The following is an 8,478-nucleotide window of genomic DNA, read 5'->3' on the forward strand; positions in this document are numbered from 1 at the left end:
AATCGGCCAGCTAGCCGTTTGTTCCCCATATGTGCCCCCTGTGCCATGCACATGTGGTCTCCCATGTCTGGAATGCTCTACCATTAGAATCCTTAGCGTGTTTCAAGAAACCAATCCGATGTCATTCCTTATACCAGGCATTTCCTGATTTCCCTAGCTGTTAATTGCTCTTCCCCCTAGAAATAACTTTGTCCTGATTTGTATATCCTTTGCATTTACTTATACGGGTCCATATTGTCTGCTTGCCTCCCCCCAGACCTCCAGTAGACTATAAGCTCCTGGGGGTTGGGGACCACTTTGTTTTTGACTTTGTATCTTCAGAGCCTAACACAGTTCCTGGTATATAATAAGTGTTTTTCTTTTCTTAATTGAATGGAATTAAAACTCCCAGCGATCAAGGTGCTTGCATTAGTTCTACCAGGGTGAGAGGGGGTGAGAATACAATACACATAAGTAAATATAAAGTACTGTGCAAAATACTATCAAGTAATTTCCAGAGTGCAGGAACATTAATTACTGGGCTCACATAGAAGGTAGTACCTGAGCTGTGCTTTGAAGGAAGCCAGGGATTTCAGAGGAGGAGGAGGTTGTAAAGGGAGTGCAGAGATGGGGGAATGCCAGTGCAAAAATTTAGGAGATGAAATATCAACTTTAGGGACTAGTTAGTAGGCTGGTTTGACTGGAATGGAGAAAATGTGAAGTGGAGTAAAATGAAGTAAGACTAGAAAGATAGGTAGAAGTCAGATTGTGAAGGGTTTTAAATAACAAATAGAAGCATTGGTATTTCATTTTAGAGGCACTGGGATCCAGTGAAGAGTTTTGGGATGAGTGACATGGTCCAATCTGTGTTCTAAGACTGTCTTAAGTAGGCAACTGTATGGAAGATTGACTAGACAGGGGAGCAAGTGGAAACTGGGAGACCAATTAGGAGGCCACTGCAATAGTCTAGGTGAGAACTGACAAGGGCTTTTGAACTTAGATAGCTGCTGTATGAGTGGAAATAATGGGATGAAAATGAGAGATATGGAGGTAGAATCAATAAGATTTGCCAACTTATTGAATATGGGGGGTAAAGGAGAGAGAAGTTAAGAATAACTCCAAGGTTAAAAACTCTGGGTGATTAGAAGGTTAGCAGTAGTCTCAATAGACATAGAAGAGTTAGGGGAAATAATGTGTTTGAGGAGGAAATATAATGAGTCCTGATTCAGACATGCTGAGTTTGAGATTCTGATGTGATATCCAGGTAGAGTTCTATAGCAGGCACTTGGCAATGCCGGACTGATAGATATTCAGGAGAGAAATTATGGTTCGACATGTAGATTTAGGAATCACCTAAATTTGGACCACCATAATTGTACCCAAGGGTCACTGAAGGAGAAAGTGTAATTAATGGAAAGGAGAGAGAGTGATCCAGAAAACAGAATGAGAAGAAACAGGTACATAGGAGAAATAGAAGGAAGAGGAGGAGGAAAAAGAAAAGAAAAGAAGAAAGAAAAAGAGCAACTAGGATCACAGAAGCAAAGTAAGGAGAGAATTTATTTAGGAGGAAGTGGGGAGTTGTCAGTGTCAAGAGCTCCAGGGAGGTCAAGGAGGACCAGGAATGAGAAAAGGCCATTAGATTTGGCAGTGAAGGGGTCACTGGTTACCTTGGAGATAGCAGTTTCTGTAGAGTGATAAGGCTGGAAGATAGATTGCAGTGGTCTGAGAAGCGATTAGAGGTAAGTAAATGGAAGCCACCAGCAGAGATTCTGGTCGGAAAGAGAGATATAGAACAACAGCTTTAGGGGATGTCAGGGTCAAGTGAAGGTTTTTTAATGGCTGGGGGAGACCTGGGTATGTTAATAGGTAGTAATAAGGAGCTAGTGAATACAAATAGATTGTTGAGTTGTGTTTGTCCTTCATTTTTGAAGAGGACCATGACATCACAGAAATGAAGATGACTTTCACTTGACTTTGTTTTGAGTGATGGAGGGCTGTGCAAGGTCACCAGCCTAACTTTTCCTCCAGAGCCATCTGGTTCCAGTGACCAGATGTTCATCAAAATGACTGGACACAGCCCAGGATGCAATGGGAGACTTTGGCCTTTTAGGCTAAGGCCATTTCAGGTACTCACTTAAAGCGAGGTAATGTCTATCCAGTGAACAGGCCTCTTTAAAAGGTAGTCAAGGGGATGGCCCCTTTAATAGAAAAGAAAAAATAAATAGATAAATCACTCTGGGAGGAGCAGGAGCCTCAGATAGAAGATGAAAGAAAGACAAGGACTGAATGATGGAGGAGTCAAGTTCCTAGAGGATACTAGAGGAAACAGGATCAAGACAAGCAAAGGAATTGTACTTGGCAAGGAGGAAAGAATGAAAAATAATGAAAAGGGGTTTTGAGGTATGGAACAGAAGAGAAGAAAGAACTTAACAGATAATTTCTTTTTTGTTACATGTTCAGGAAAGAGGTGTCAAATACAAGTCTCAAGGGGTTTCATGGGCCTGAGGTTTAAATGTAATTGGGAAACATTTGACAAAATAAAGTAAAATAGAATACAGATAATGATAATCTGTGGTTTTCCAAGTCAATATTTTGCTGGCAGGAATCCTTATGTATGGGTTAGCAGCTATTGTCTTTGAGTTAGGCACCACTGGTTTAGAAGAAGTCTCCTGCTAAGTATCAATCCATTGATCACTCAATTGACAAGCTCTGTGCCAGGAACTTTGCTAGGTCTTGCTATTCAAAGAAAGAAATGAAAACATCTTTGTATTTAAGGATGATATATTTCTATTGGAGGAGAGAGCATGTGTATATATGAAAGACAAATACACAGAAGATAAAAAAATAAAGATCATTTTGAGGGAAAAACACTATAACTTGGGGCAGGGTGAAGTTTCAGGAAAGATGATTTACAAGGTAGTACTTCAGTCGGATTTGGAAAGAAAACAGGGATTTTAGAGGTGGAAGTAAGGGAGTACATTTCATCTGTGATTTTCAACCTACGCAAAGGCACGGAGGCAGGAGATGGAGTATCATGTGTGAGGAACAACAACAACAAATGGACATTTTGACTGGGCTGCAGAGTGAGAGGAGGGAAGTAATTTATGATAAGCTAGAAGGGTAGGTTGGAGTCAGGTTATGAATGGCTTTAAATTACCTGGATTTGTTCCTAGAGGTAACAGGAAGATAAAGAGCTTAATGAGTAAAGGTACTGAGTAAGGGTAAGAAGTCAAGGGTGACTTTAAGGTTATGAAACTGGGAGACTGAAAGGATGATGCTACCCTCCAAACAAATACTGAATTCAGCAGAGAAGTAGGTTTGGGAGAAAAGATAATGAGTTCTGTTTTGGATGTGTGGAATTTGAGACACCCATAGGACATTTCATTCAAAATGTATAATAAGCTGTTGGTAATGCAGGACTGGAGTTCAGGAACTAGGAGAGGAAGATATAGATCTAGGAGTTGTCTATATACACATGATAATCAAGCCCATGGGAGGACAAAAAGAGGTCACCGCACAGGAAAATGTAGAGATGGGGTTCTTAACCATTTTGTGTCATAGACCCCTTTGATGATCTGGTGAAGCCTACAGACTTCTAACTAGAACAATACTTTTAAACACATAAAATAAAATATATAGGATTACACAAGAAACTAATAATATTGAAAAGTAGTTATCAAAATACATATAAAACAAAACTAAGTTTACAGATCCTAGGTTGGGAACACTTGGTATAGAGGGAAAAGGCTCAGGATAGAGCCTTGGAGTGCACCCACAGTTAGGGAGTAGGATATGGATGATAAACCAACAAGAAGTCAGATGAATAGTCAGACAGGTAGGAGGACAACCAGAAGAGAAGAGTGTGATGAAAATCAGGGAGGAAAATGTATCCAGGAAGAGAAAGCAAAAAAGAGAATATCAAGGAAGAAAGAGTGGCTAACCATGTCAATTACTACAGAGGATGAGAACTGATAAAAGATCATCAAATTTTGTAATTAAGAGATTATTATTAGTTTTGGAGAGTATCATTTCAGTTGAATGATGAGGTTGGGGGACTTCAGGGTCATCTAAGAAGATGGAGAACTTGACATTTTCTCTTTTCCTTAGGAACTCTCAAACCTCTCTAAAACATGCACCAAATCATACACCAAAGATAGAACAACTTTAGCTGTTTCCATGGATTCCCTACCTAGAACCCAAAAGAAGGTAAAAAACAAAACAAAATGAAATCCATGGCCTGGTAGCTACTTTGGGCTCATTCAGTTGCCTGCCTCCCACCCCTCTTACACTCCATTATCAGAAGCAAGGCTGCACTAGCCAACCCAAGGATCTGACCCAAGGGTTTGCAACAAAACCCAACCCCACACTTTGTTTTTCCTTTACTCTTTCCAGTGCCATGGAGACTGGGATTTCAGGCTGATGAAGTTTGCTGGGCAACAGCCAGACCATGGCAGCATTCTGTACAGGAAAAAAAAACAACTCTGGACAACAGAGAAACAGGGAAATGGATAGGATATGCATTCAGGTTTGAACTAGAGCTCAACCCTATACCCCATACTCCCCTCCTCCCAGAATTTGGAGAACCACACTCTAAACAACAGAAATCACTCTTGATTGCAATGGCAGCACTCTGATGGGGCAATGAGACATTGTGTATGGGGAGCTATCTGGCACTTCACTAAGCCTGAGGGAAAGAGCCCAGAATCCAGTTAGGGCCAGTTCTGAACCCCCAAAAGTCACTGAGGGCATGGATCTAGGCTGGTGAACCATGAATTGCCCAGTGTGGGAAGACGCTGAGACAATTTGAGTTGCAGCCCCCAGGGAAACCACCATCAGAAGGGAGGAGAGAGTTAGAAAGTAAGCAATAGGGAAAAATAAGGGCAGGGGGAGACTAAAATCACCAAAGGTTTCAGAAAGAAGAAAACTCAAAACCTTGAACATAAACAGATAAATCAACAAGGAAAACTTTAATAGCAGAAAGAAATATGGTCTCCAGATTTAGTGAACAAGTTCAGGAATCTATGATTACATAATGTAAAACAAAAGAAAGCTATCCAACACTTGATGAGGCAGAGGATGTAATAGAATCTGAGGAGAACATAGAACCACAACACTCTACTCCTCAATGGTTTAAAAGAGGAATGAGAATTATGAAAGCATAACATGATCTGGACAGCAAAAATAATTGGCAGAACAGAAAAACTTGAATCTGTGATGACAAGTCTCATCAAAGAAACAAAAAAAGAACAATTGATTGGGGATGCAAATATATAGAAATGAAGGACAATCTAGAAAAAAAGAAGTAAAAGGCAATAAAATTAAAAGAAAATATGCTCTATATCCAATCAAAATATATTGATCTTGAAGATAGGATGCACAGAGATGACCTAAGAAGTATAAGTCTCCCAAAAGAACATTACAAATCCATAACATCATAATGCATGAAGCAATATAAGAAAGTTGTTCAGAATTTCTGAACAGAGAAAATGAAATACCAGTAGGAAGAATCTATAGATTGTCTCCAGAAAAATACCCAAGGCTGTAAACTGCAAAATACATAATAATTTAATTTAACAATTCAATTCAAAATGATAAATTCTGCAAGACATTAGGAGAAAGACCTTCCAATACAAAGGAAAGAAAATTTGAATAACGTTAAGAGTAGGCTGCACCACCAGAAAATACAGAAGAAAATGGAATAATGTATTATGAAGAGCAATGGAATTCTGGATACAGCCCAGGTTGACCAACTTGCACAGCTGACTCTAACTGTAAATGAAAAAATAAAAGGACATTCAATAATAAAGAGACATTTGAAAAATAAAACCAGACCTGAAGAGATTATTTGCTTCTCAACTACCCCAGACAATAGAAAGCAAGAGGGGTAGATGAATTCTGTAGCCAAGAACAGTGATAGCAACAGAGTGCAAACAGAGAGACCAGTAGGATTCTTTTCTCACTATACATAAGGAGACAAAAGTGAAGGTAGAAATCAGATGGAGGTAACAGTGGAGAGGCAGGCAATACCCTGACTACAGGTGAATCAATGTTTTGGTTTTGTATGAAACTACTTTAACAAAATGGGAAGCTGCATGAAAGGGAAGAGGGGAGTAGAGGTACAGGGTGGAATGTGTGATATGGCTAGGTCAAAATGAGGGTAAGTAATGAGGAGAATGTGTCTCTTCAGGTCTCTCAGTAAGAGAAGAGCCTGCAGGAGAATGAGTGAAAAGCATGGAAAATTTGAGAAAGGGGGAAGAGGGAAGCCTTGTTTTGGTGGTGGGAAGAGGTTCCACTGATGAATACTGTGATGGGTAAATAGAGATGTTTTTGAAGGGAGACAGAGATCTTATGCTAGGTGTCATCTGGGGAATCTGGTACTTGAAAAGACCTCAGGATGGCGGGAGCCTGAACTCCTGGGGGCAAGTGGCACCTGGGGGAGTGGAATGGCATGGACCCAGGGAGGAGATTTTGAGGTAAATGGGGGAAAAGGGTAACAAGGGGGAGGATATATGGATCTATGGTGTGATACATAATCAGGGACATGGTGGGGAGTACGTTCCCTGTCATGGGGCAATGTGTTCTCTGTCACCTGTAGGAACTGATATTTTTCTAGGAATGAGGCATAATGGAAAAGGTTAAGCACAAAACAAGTTCTATAAGGTAGTGGCAGAAATTGTCTGGGGGGAGAACCCAGGATACATACCTCAGTAATTCTGATTCCATAGAGAATACAGAGAATAGAGGGGAACTAAGTGGTAGAGTGGATAGAGTGCCAGGCCTGGAATCAGGAAAACTGAGTTCAAATCTGACCTCAGACACTTACTAGTTGTGTGACCCTGGCCAAGTCACTTAATTCTGTTTGCCTCAGTTTTCTCATCTGTAAAATGAGCTGGAGAAGGAAATGGCAAGCCACTCCAGTATCTTTGCCAAGAAAACCCCAAGTGGGGTCAGGAAGAGTCAGACATGACTGAAAATGACTAAACAATAACAAAGATAATTATAGGGGTCATAAACTAGAGAATGGGGGTCTAGAGTAGACAAAGAGGATGGGTAATGAAGAGAGTGAAAGAAATCCTCTCTGGAAAGGAGCACCAAAAAATAAAATTAAAAAAACAAACAAACAACTAATGAACAGGACTAGTGAAGGGGAAGAGAAGGCAGAATACACTTGACTGAGAGGAAAAAGAGGGTAAGAATTAAATAAACAGATAAAAGCAGGAAAGAAAAAGGAATTAATAAGCCAAACTCCAAAGGGAAAGGGGTAACAGATGGGAGTGGAGGGATAGAAGGAATGGATTAGGGAAGAGGTCAGTGGGAAAAAAAATACCTTAAAAAACATTAAGCTAAAGTAACTGAAGAGATATAGTACTGTGTTTATAGTGGAAGAAGGAAAAAAAATTGGAAAAAATTTACTATTACGGACAAATAGAGGAAACTATAAACCTCATAACTTTAAATGTGAATGGATTAAAGAATCCAAAAAAAATGAAGCAGTGACAGATTAGATAAGAAAACAAAACCCTATAAATTTCATATTTACAAGCAACACATTTAAAAAGCCAAGATATACCCAAAATAAAACTGAGGGAATGAGAAAAACATTTTTTTTTTTTGCTATTTATCATATGAATCCAAAAAAGTAGGAGGTGCAATCATGCTTTCTGACAAAGCAAAATCAAACATTCAAAATATAAAAGGGGATAAACAAGGAAACTACATTATGCTGAAAGACAACAAACCAATATCATAAATAAACCTATACACTCCAAATGCCTTAGCATCCAAATTTATAAAGGAAACATTAAGTGAAGTATAAGAAGACACAGAGATTGACATAATCATGCAGGAGACTTCAATATCCCTCTGTCAGTTTTGGGTAAATCTAATGAAAGATAAATATGGAACTGAACAAACTATAGTTAAAGGACTTAAAACATCTAAATGTTACTGCAGAAAGAATATACATATTTCTCACAACCGTATGAAACCTTTAAAAAAAATTAGCTGTTTACTAGAGCACAGAGATAAAGCAAACAAATGTAAAAAGGCAGAAAAAATAAATAAGTAAAAACCTCCTTTATAGAACATAACAAAATAAAAATATTCATTGGTTCAGGGACTACAAACAAAAGAAAAGAGACCTAAATAAAGATTTAACAAAAAAAAATCCTAAATAATGAGTGGGTCAAGGACTAAGTCATAGAAACAATTAATAATTCTGTTAAAAGAAAATGCTATTGATGACTCAACATAACAAAACTGTTGGGATGTAGTAAAAGTATCCTTACAAATATACATTAACAAAATAGAAAAAGAGAGGATTAATGAACTGAATATGCATTTAAGAAATTAGGAAACCAACAAATAAACCTAAAATAGGCACAACAGGAGAAATATTAAAAATCGGAGGAAAATGATTGAGCCAGAAGTCAAGTTGCAGAATTGAGAAGTGAATGAGATAAAAGGAAGTAGATAGAGTGTAGATAGTGTTTTCTAGGA

The sequence above is a fragment of the Notamacropus eugenii genome, chromosome 1 (assembly GCF_028372415.1).
Source record: "Notamacropus eugenii isolate mMacEug1 chromosome 1, mMacEug1.pri_v2, whole genome shotgun sequence".
NCBI lineage: Eukaryota > Metazoa > Chordata > Mammalia > Diprotodontia > Macropodidae > Notamacropus > Notamacropus eugenii.